General features: G+C 37.5%; 1 non-coding gene across 1 annotated transcript; it reads left to right on the forward strand.

The window, feature by feature from the left end:
- Window positions 1-73, forward strand: TRNAF-GAA (transfer RNA phenylalanine (anticodon GAA)). The gene has a single exon. It is a non-coding gene; the product is annotated as a tRNA-Phe (tRNA).
- The last annotated feature ends 11,589 nt before the right edge of the window (window positions 74-11,662 follow it).

The following is an 11,662-nucleotide window of genomic DNA, read 5'->3' on the forward strand; positions in this document are numbered from 1 at the left end:
GCCGAAATAGCTCAGTTGGGAGAGTGTTAGACTGAAGATCTAAAGGTCCCTGGTTCGATCCCGGGTTTCGGCACATTTTGAACTTCTGCTTTGCATGCCACAAAGACTATTTTGAGTCAACTCATATTGACTTTGTTTAAAATGATCAAAACCTTTTATCAAGATAATCGACAATACAATTAATTCAACATATTATTTACTTTCTGTCTTTCTTTCAAACTTGCTTCCACCTCTCTTGTATTCAACTTTGCCTCCTTTATTTCCCAATTCTTCCTTTAATTGAAAGTAAAGCTTTGCCTGCATCAGCCTCCAGTTCCCCTTATACAAAACTGTTAGTAGTCAGATGACCTAGCTTGCCGACCCTCGCCATATAGGTCTGTGTTTCTGAGTATAAGTCCATTCATAGTTTACAAACATCATCTAACTAACTTGGCTCCTAAAAAGGAAATTCACCCATCAGACCAATTTAGCTACTGAATAATACTGGACAATTTAACACATAACTGCACATGCAGATAGAGTGACCAGGTTCTGCATTTATCTTTAACAATTATAAAAAATACAACAGAAAGCCAAAATTGCCAGCTGGATGAAATAGCTCAGTTGGGAGAACAGTAGACTGAAGATCTAAAGGTCCCTGGTTCAATCCCGGGTTTAGGCACATTTTGAACTTCTGCTTTGCATGCCACAAATGCTATTTGGAGTCAACTCATATTGACGTTGTTTATAATGATCAAAACCTTTTATCAAGCTGATCGAAAAGACAACCATTTCAACATATTTTTTACATTCTGTCTTTCTGTCAAACTTGCTTCCACCTCTCTTGTATTCAACTTTACCTGCTTTATTTCCCAATTCTTCCTTTAATTGAAAGTAAAGCTTTGCCTGCATCAGCCTCCAGTTCCCCTTATACAAAACTGTTAGTAGTCAGATGACCTAGCTTGCCGACCCTCGCCATATAGGTCTGTGTTTCTGAGTATAAGTCCATTCATAGTTTACAAACATCATCTAACTAACTTGGCTCCTAAAAAGGAAATTCACCCATCAGACCAATTTAGCTACTGAATAATACTGGACAATTTAACACATAACTGCACATGCAGATAGAGTGACCAGGTTCTGCATTTATCTTTAACAATTATAAAAAATACAACAGAAAGCCAAAATTGACAGCTGGATGAAATAGCTCAGTTGGGAGAGCAGTAGACTGAAGATCTAAAGGTCCCTGGTTCAATCCCGGGTTTAGGCACATTTTGAACTTCTGCTTTGCATGCCACAAATGCTATTTGCAGTCAACTCATATTGACGTTGTTTATAATGATCAAAACCTTTTATCAAGCTGATCGATAAGACAACCATTTCAACATATTTTTTACATTCTGTCTTTCTGTCAAACTTGCTTCCACCTCTCTTGTATTCAACTTTACCTGCTTTATTTGCCAATTCTTCCTTTAATTGAAAGTAAAGCTTTGCCTGCATCAGCCTCGAGTTCCCCTTATACAAAACTGTTAGTAGTCAGATGACCTAGTTTGCCTACCCTCGCCATATAGGTCTGTGTGTCTGAGTATAAGTCCATTCATAGTTTACAAACATCTTCTAACTAACTTGGCTCCTAAAAAGGAAATTCACCCATCTGACCAATTTAGCTGCTGAATAATATTGGACAATTTAACACATATCTGCACATGCAGATAGAATGACCAGGGTCTGCATTTGTCTTTAACAATTATCAAAAATACAACATAAAGCCAAAATGGCCAGCTGGATGAAATAGCTCAGTTGGGAGAGTGTTAGATTGAAAATCTAAAAGTCCCTTGTTCAATGCTGGGTTTCGGAAAAGTCTGAGAGGGTTCTTGCTTCTCACAAAATATTTCTTGGTATCAGCTCAAGTTTTTCTTTCTTTATTTATCAAAATATTTGATCAACTGATCGACAACATGATCAATTCAACATAGAATTGTCTTTCTGTCCTCCTTCTAAATTTGCTTCCACCTCTCTTGCATTCAGCTTCGACTACAAATGTTTCCTATTTCATGCTTTTTTGTAAAGTAAACTCTTGTCTGCATCAGCTTCCACTTCTCCTTGAACACAGATTTCAGTATTCAGATGACATAGCTTACCTACTCAGGCCAAATACCTCTGTGTAATATGGTGCTAGTCCATTCAGAGTAAAAAAAAAAGCTACCTAACCTGGATCCGAAAAATGCTATTTACCTATTGCACCCGTTAACTGATGAATGATACAGGACATCTTAAAACATAGCTCTAGCATGAGGATGAGCATCTATTTTCTTGGGAAGTTTAAAAGAAAGGATGAAGACCCAAACTACCAGCAGGCTGAAATAGCTCAGTTGGGAGAGCGTTAGAGTGAAGATTTAAAGGTCCCTGGTTCAATCCTGGGATTCGGCACAATTTCAACTTCTGCTTTTCATGTCACAAAAGCTGTTTGGAGTTAAATCAAAGCTCTTCTTTATCAAAACCTTTCATCAATCTGATCAACAACACAATCAATTCAACATATTATTTACTTTCTGTCTTCCTTTCAAACTTGCTTCCACCTCTCTTGTATTCAACTATGCCTCATTTATTTGCAACTTCTTGCTTTATTTTAAAGTAAAGCTTTGCCTGCATCAGCCTCCAATTCCCCTTATACAAAACTGTCAGTAGTCAGATGACATAGCTTGTACACCCTGGCCATATAGGTCTGTGTTTCAGAGTATAAGTCAATTCAGAGTTTAGAAAAAAAATTCTACCTACCTTGTCCCCTAAAAAGTATATTCACACATCAGACCAAGTTACCTGCTGAATGATACTGGACACTTTAACACATAACTATAAACGAAAATAGAATGACCAGGTTCTGTATGTATCGTCTACAATTATTAATAATACATCAGGAGGCCACAGGGACTTGTTGGCTGAAATATCTCAGTTGGGAGATCGTTAGACTGAAGAGCTTAAGGTACCTGATTCAATCCTGACTTTCAGCACAGTGCGAGGGGATCCTACATTCTTGCAAAATATTTCTTGAAATCAGCTCTTGTTTTTTTTACTTTATTTCTCAAAATATTTTATCAACTGATCAACAACATGATAACTTCAACAAAAAGTTGTCTTTCTGTCCTCCTTCTAAACTTGCTTCCACCTCTCTTGCCATCAGCTTTGATGACGAATTTATCCCATTTCATACTTTTTTCAAAGTAAACTCTTGTCTGTATCAGCTTTCACTTCTCCTTGAACAAAGTTGTCAGTATTGAGACGACATAGCTTACCTACTCAGGCGACATACGTCTGTGTAATACAGTGCTGGTCCACTCAGAGTTTTAAAAGAAAAACGACCTAACATTTATCCCAAAAACGCTACTCACCCATTTCACCAGTTAGCTGCTGAACAATGCAGGACACATTAAAACACAGCTCTAACCTCAGATTGAAAATCCAGGTTCTGCATCTCTGTTCTGGGATTGTTCGAAAAAAGAGGCTGAATACTATAGCTGCTGGCAGGCCGAAATAGCTCAGTTGGGAGAGCGTTAGACTGAAGATCTAAAGATCCCGGGTTTCGGCACATTTTGAACTTCTGCTTTGCATGCCACAAAGACTATTTTGAGTCAACTCATATTGACTTTGTTTATAATGATCAAAACCTTTTATCAAGATAATCGACAATACAATTAATTCAACATATTATTTACTTTCTGTCTTTCTTTCAAACTTGCTTCCACCTCTCTTGTATTCAACTTTGCCTCCTTTATTTCCCAATTCTTCCTTTAATTGAAAGTAAAGCTTTGCCTGCATCAGCCTCGAGTTCCCCTTATACAAAACTGTTAGTAGTCAGATGACCTAGCTTGCCGACCCTCGCCATATAGGTCTGTGTTTCTGAGTATAAGTCCATTCATAGTTTACAAACATCATCTAACTAACTTGGCTCCTAAAAAGGAAATTCACCCATCAGACCAATTTAGCTACTGAATAATACTGGACAATTTAACACATAACTGCACATGCAGATAGAGTGACCAGGTTCTGCATTTATCTTTAACAATTATAAAAAATACAACAGAAAGCCAAAATTGCCAGCTGGATGAAATAGCTCAGTTGGGAGAGCAGTAGACTGAAGATCTAAAGGTCCCTGGTTCAATCCCGGGTTTAGGCACATTTTGAACTTCTGCTTTGCATGCCACAAATGCTATTTGGAGTCAACTCATATTGACGTTGTTTATAATGATCAAAACCTTTTATCAAGCTGATCGATAAGACAACCATTTCAACATATTTTTTACATTCTGTCTTTCTGTCAAACTTGCTTCCACCTCTCTTGTATTCAACTTTACCTGCTTTATTTGCCAATTCTTCCTTTAATTGAAAGTAAAGCTTTGCCTGCATCAGCCTCGAGTTCCCCTTATACAAAACTGTTAGTAGTCAGATGACCTAGTTTGCCTACCCTCGCCATATAGGTCTGTGTGTCTGAGTATAAGTCCATTCATAGTTTACAAACATCTTCTAACTAACTTGGCTCCTAAAAAGGAAATTCACCCATCAGACCAATTTAGCTGCTGAATAATATTGGACAATTTAACACATAACTGCACATGCAGATAGAATGACCAGGGTCTGCATTTATCTTTAACAATTATCAAAAATACAACAGAAAGCCAAAATGGCCAGCTGGATGAAATAGCTCAGTTGGGCGAGTGTTAGATTGAAAATCTAAAAGTCCCTTGTTCAATGCTGGGTTTCGGAAAAGTCTGAGAGGTTTCTTGCTTCTCACAAAATATTTCTTGGTATCAGCTCAAGTTTTTCTTTCTTTATTTATCAAAATATTTGATCAACTGATCGACAACATGATCAATTCAACATAGAATTGTCTTTCTGTCCTCCTTCTAAATTTGCTTCCACCTCTCTTGCATTCAGCTTCGACTACAAATGTTTCCTATTTCATGCTTTTTTGTAAAGTAAACTCTTGTCTGCATCAGCTTCCACTTCTCCTTGAACACAGATTTCAGTATTCAGATGACATAGCTTACCTACTCAGGCCAAATACCTCTGTGTAATATGGTGCTAGTCCATTCAGAGTAAAAAAAAAAGCTACCTAACCTGGATCCGAAAAATGCTATTTACCTATTGCACCCGTTAACTGATGAATGATACAGGACATCTTAAAACATAGCTCTAGCATGAGGTTGAGCATCTATTTTCTTGGGAAGTTTAAAAGAAAGGATGAAGACCCAAACTACCAGCAGGCCGAAATAGCTCAGTTGGGAGAGCGTTAGACTGAAGATCTAACGGTCCCTGGTTCAATCCTGGGTTTTGGCACAATTTCAACTTCTGCTTTTCATGTCACAAAAGCTGTTTGGAGTTAAATCAACGCTCTTCTTTATCAAAACCTTTTATCAATCTGATCAACAACACAATCAATTCAACATAATATTTACTTTCTGTCTTCCTTTCAAAGTTGCTTCCACCTCTCTTGTATTCAACTATGCCTCATTTATTTGAAACTTCTTGCTTTATTTTAAAGTAAAGCTTTGCCTGCATCAGCCTCCAATTCCCCTTATACAAAACTGTCAGTAGTCAGATGACATAGCTTGTACACCCTGGCCATATAGGTCTGTGTTTCAGAGTATAAGTCAATTCAGAGTTTAGAAAAAAAATTCTACCTACCTTGTCCCCTAAAAAGGATATTCACACATCAGACCAAGTTACCTGCTGAATGATACTGGACACTTTAACACATAACTATAAACGAAAATAGAATGACCAGGTTCTGTATGTATCGTCTACAATTATTAATAATACATCAGGAGGCCACAGGGACTTGTTGGCTGAAATATCTCAGTTGGGAGATCGTTAGACTGAAGAGCTTAAGGTACCTGATTCAATCCTGACTTTCAGCACAGTGCGAGGGGATCCTACATTCTTGCAAAATATTTCTTGAAATCAGCTCTGGTTTTTTTTACTTTATTTCTCAAAATATTTTATCAACTGATCAACAACATGATAACTTCAACAAAAAGTTGTCTTTCTGTCCTCCTTCTAAACTTGCTTCCACCTCTCTTGCCATTAGCTTTGATGACGAATTTATCCCATTTCATACTTTTTTCAAAGTAAACTCTTGTCTGCATCAGCTTTCACTTCTCCTTGAACAAAGTTGTCAGTATTGAGATGACATAGCTTACCTACTCAGGCGACATACGTCTGTGTAATACAGTGCTGGTCCACTCAGAGTTTTAAAAGAAAAACGACCTAACATTTATCCCAAAAACGCTACTCACCCATTTCACCAGTTAGCTGCTGAACAATGCAGGACACATTAAAACACAGCTCTAACCTCAGATTGAAAATTCAGGTTCTGCATCTCTGTTCTGGGATTGTTCAAAAAAAGAGGCTGAATACTATAGCTGCTGGCAGGCCGAAATAGTTCAGTTGGGAGAGCAGTAGACTGAAGATCTAAAGATCCCGGGTTTCGGCACATTTTGAACTTCTGCTTTGCATGCCACAAAGACTATTTTGAGTCAACTCATATTGACTTTGTTTATAATGATCAAAACCTTTTATCAAGATAATCGACAATACAATTAATTCAACATATTATTTACTTTCTGTCTTTCTTTCAAACTTGCTTCCACCTCTCTTGTATTCAACTTTGCCTCCTTTATTTCCCAATTCTTCCTTTAATTGAAAGTAAAGCTTTGCCTGCATCAGCCTCGAGTTCCCCTTATACAAAACTGTTAGTAGTCAGATGACCTAGCTTGCCGACCCTCGCCATATAGGTCTGTGTTTCTGAGTATAAGTCCATTCATAGTTTACAAACATCATCTAACTAACTTGGCTCCTAAAAAGGAAATTCACCCATCAGACCAATTTAGCTACTGAATAATACTGGACAATTTAACACATAACTGCACATGCAGATAGAGTGACCAGGTTCTGCATTTATCTTTAACAATTATAAAAAATACAACAGAAAGCCAAAATTGCCAGCTGGATGAAATAGCTCAGTTGGGAGAGCAGTAGACTGAAGATCTAAAGGTCCCTGGTTCAATCCCGGGTTTAGGCACATTTTGAACTTCTGCTTTGCATGCCACAAATGCTATTTGGAGTCAACTCATATTGACGTTGTTTATAATGATCAAAACCTTTTATCAAGCTGATCGATAAGACAACCATTTCAACATATTTTTTACATTCTGTCTTTCTGTCAAACTTGCTTCCACCTCTCTTGTATTCAACTTTACCTGCTTTATTTGCCAATTCTTCCTTTAATTGAAAGTAAAGCTTTGCCTGCATCAGCCTCGAGTTCCCCTTATACAAAACTGTTAGTAGTCAGATGACCTAGTTTGCCTACCCTCGCCATATAGGTCTGTGTGTCTGAGTATAAGTCCATTCATAGTTTACAAACATCTTCTAACTAACTTGGCTCCTAAAAAGGAAATTCACCCATCAGACCAATTTAGCTGCTGAATAATATTGGACAATTTAACACATAACTGCACATGCAGATAGAATGACCAGGGTCTGCATTTATCTTTAACAATTATCAAAAATACAACAGAAAGCCAAAATGGCCAGCTGGATGAAATAGCTCAGTTGGGCGAGTGTTAGATTGAAAATCTAAAAGTCCCTTGTTCAATGCTGGGTTTCGGAAAAGTCTGAGAGGTTTCTTGCTTCTCACAAAATATTTCTTGGTATCAGCTCAAGTTTTTCTTTCTTTATTTATCAAAATATTTGATCAACTGATCGACAACATGATCAATTCAACATAGAATTGTCTTTCTGTCCTCCTTCTAAATTTGCTTCCACCTCTCTTGCATTCAGCTTCGACTACAAATGTTTCCTATTTCATGCTTTTTTGTAAAGTAAACTCTTGTCTGCATCAGCTTCCACTTCTCCTTGAACACAGATTTCAGTATTCAGATGACATAGCTTACCTACTCAGGCCAAATACCTCTGTGTAATATGGTGCTAGTCCATTCAGAGTAAAAAAAAAAGCTACCTAACCTGGATCCGAAAAATGCTATTTACCTATTGCACCCGTTAACTGATGAATGATACAGGACATCTTAAAACATAGCTCTAGCATGAGGTTGAGCATCTATTTTCTTGGGAAGTTTAAAGGAAAGGATGAAGACCCAAACTACCAGCAGGCCGAAATAGCTCAGTTGGGAGAGCGTTAGACTGAAGATCTAAAGGTCCCTGGTTCAATCCTGGGTTTTGGCACAATTTCAACTTCTGCTTTTCATGTCACAAAAGCTGTTTGGAGTTAAATCAACGCTCTTCTTTATCAAAACCTTTTATCAATCTGATCAACAACACAATCAATTCAACATATTATTTACTTTCTGTCTTCCTTTCAAAGTTGCTTCCACCTCTCTTGTATTCAACTATGCCTCATTTATTTGAAACTTCTTGCTTTATTTTAAAGTAAAGCTTTGCCTGCATCAGCCTCCAATTCCCCTTATACAAAACTGTCAGTAGTCAGATGACATAGCTTGTACACCCTGGCCATATAGGTCTGTGTTTCAGAGTATAAGTCAATTCAGAGTTTAGAAAAAAAATTCTACCTACCTTGTCCCCTAAAAAGGATATTCACACATCAGACCAAGTTACCTGCTGAATGATACTGGACACTTTAACACATAACTATAAACGAAAATAGAATGACCAGGTTCTGTATGTATCGTCTACAATTATTAATAATACATCAGGAGGCCACAGGGACTTGTTGGCTGAAATATCTCAGTTGGGAGATCGTTAGACTGAAGAGCTTAAGGTACCTGATTCAATCCTGACTTTCAGCACAGTGCGAGGGGATCCTACATTCTTGCAAAATATTTCTTGAAATCAGCTCTGGTTTTTTTTACTTTATTTCTCAAAATATTTTATCAACTGATCAACAACATGATAACTTCAACAAAAAGTTGTCTTTCTGTCCTCCTTCTAAACTTGCTTCCACCTCTCTTGCCATTAGCTTTGATGACGAATTTATCCCATTTCATACTTTTTTCAAAGTAAACTCTTGTCTGCATCAGCTTTCACTTCTCCTTGAACAAAGTTGTCAGTATTGAGATGACATAGCTTACCTACTCAGGCGACATACGTCTGTGTAATACAGTGCTGGTCCACTCAGAGTTTTAAAAGAAAAACGACCTAACATTTATCCCAAAAACGCTACTCACCCATTTCACCAGTTAGCTGCTGAACAATGCAGGACACATTAAAACACAGCTCTAACCTCAGATTGAAAATTCAGGTTCTGCATCTCTGTTCTGGGATTGTTCAAAAAAAGAGGCTGAATACTATAGCTGCTGGCAGGCCGAAATAGTTCAGTTGGGAGAGCAGTAGACTGAAGATCTAAAGATCCCGGGTTTCGGCACATTTTGAACTTCTGCTTTGCATGCCACAAAGACTATTTTTAGTCAACTCATATTGACTTTGTTTATAATGATCAAAACCTTTTATCAAGATAATCGACAATACAATTAATTCAACATATTATTTACTTTCTGTCTTTCTTTCAAACTTGCTTCCACCTCTCTTGTATTCAACTTTGCCTCCTTTATTTCCCAATTCTTCCTTTAATTGAAAGTAAAGCTTTGCCTGCATCAGCCTCGAGTTCCCCTTATACAAAACTGTTAGTAGTCAGATGACCTAGCTTGCCGACCCTCGCCATATAGGTCTGTGTTTCTGAGTATAAGTCCATTCATAGTTTACAAACATCATCTAACTAACTTGGCTCCTAAAAAGGAAATTCACCCATCAGACCAATTTAGCTACTGAATAATACTGGACAATTTAACACATAACTGCACATGCAGATAGAGTGACCAGGTTCTGCATTTATCTTTAACAATTATAAAAAATACAACAGAAAGCCAAAATTGCCAGCTGGATGAAATAGCTCAGTTGGGAGAGCAGTAGACTGAAGATCTAAAGGTCCCTGGTTCAATCCCGGGTTTAGGCACATTTTGAACTTCTGCTTTGCATGCCACAAATGCTATTTGGAGTCAACTCATATTGACGTTGTTTATAATGATCAAAACCTTTTATCAAGCTGATCGATAAGACAACCATTTCAACATATTTTTTACATTCTGTCTTTCTGTCAAACTTGCTTCCACCTCTCTTGTATTCAACTTTACCTGCTTTATTTGCCAATTCTTCCTTTAATTGAAAGTAAAGCTTTGCCTGCATCAGCCTCGAGTTCCCCTTATACAAAACTGTTAGTAGTCAGATGACCTAGTTTGCCTACCCTCGCCATATAGGTCTGTGTGTCTGAGTATAAGTCCATTCATAGTTTACAAACATCTTCTAACTAACTTGGCTCCTAAAAAGGAAATTCACCCATCAGACCAATTTAGCTGCTGAATAATATTGGACAATTTAACACATAACTGCACATGCAGATAGAATGACCAGGGTCTGCATTTATCTTTAACAATTATCAAAAATACAACAGAAAGCCAAAATGGCCAGCTGGATGAAATAGCTCAGTTGGGCGAGTGTTAGATTGAAAATCTAAAAGTCCCTTGTTCAATGCTGGGTTTCGGAAAAGTCTGAGAGGTTTCTTGCTTCTCACAAAATATTTCTTGGTATCAGCTCAAGTTTTTCTTTCTTTATTTATCAAAATATTTGATCAACTGATCGACAACATGATCAATTCAACATAGAATTGTCTTTCTGTCCTCCTTCTAAATTTGCTTCCACCTCTCTTGCATTCAGCTTCGACTACAAATGTTTCCTATTTCATGCTTTTTTGTAAAGTAAACTCTTGTCTGCATCAGCTTCCACTTCTCCTTGAACACAGATTTCAGTATTCAGATGACATAGCTTACCTACTCAGGCCAAATACCTCTGTGTAATATGGTGCTAGTCCATTCAGAGTAAAAAAAAACAGCTACCTAACCTGGATCCGAAAAATGCTATTTACCTATTGCACCCGTTAACTGATGAATGATACAGGACATCTTAAAACATAGCTCTAGCATGAGGTTGAGCATCTATTTTCTTGGGAAGTTTAAAGGAAAGGATGAAGACCCAAACTACCAGCAGGCCGAAATAGCTCAGTTGGGAGAGCGTTAGACTGAAGATCTAAAGGTCCCTGGTTCAATCCTGGGTTTTGGCACAATTTCAACTTCTGCTTTTCATGTCACAAAAGCTGTTTGGAGTTAAATCAACGCTCTTCTTTATCAAAACCTTTTATCAATCTGATCAACAACACAATCAATTCAACATATTATTTACTTTCTGTCTTCCTTTCAAAGTTGCTTCCACCTCTCTTGTATTCAACTATGCCTCATTTATTTGAAACTTCTTGCTTTATTTTAAAGTAAAGCTTTGCCTGCATCAGCCTCCAATTCCCCTTATACAAAACTGTCAGTAGTCAGATGACATAGCTTGTACACCCTGGCCATATAGGTCTGTGTTTCAGAGTATAAGTCAATTCAGAGTTTAAAAAAAAAAATTCTACCTACATTGTCCCCTAAAAAGGATATTCACTCATCAGACCAAGTTACCTGCTGAATGATACTGGACACTTTAACACATAACTATAAACGAAAATAGAATGACCAGGTTCTGTATGTATCGTCTACAATTATTAATAATACATCAGGAGGCCACAGGGACTTGTTGGCTGAAATATCTCAGTTGGGAGATCGTTAGA

The sequence above is a fragment of the Triturus cristatus genome, chromosome 8 (assembly GCF_964204655.1).
Source record: "Triturus cristatus chromosome 8, aTriCri1.1, whole genome shotgun sequence".
NCBI lineage: Eukaryota > Metazoa > Chordata > Amphibia > Caudata > Salamandridae > Triturus > Triturus cristatus.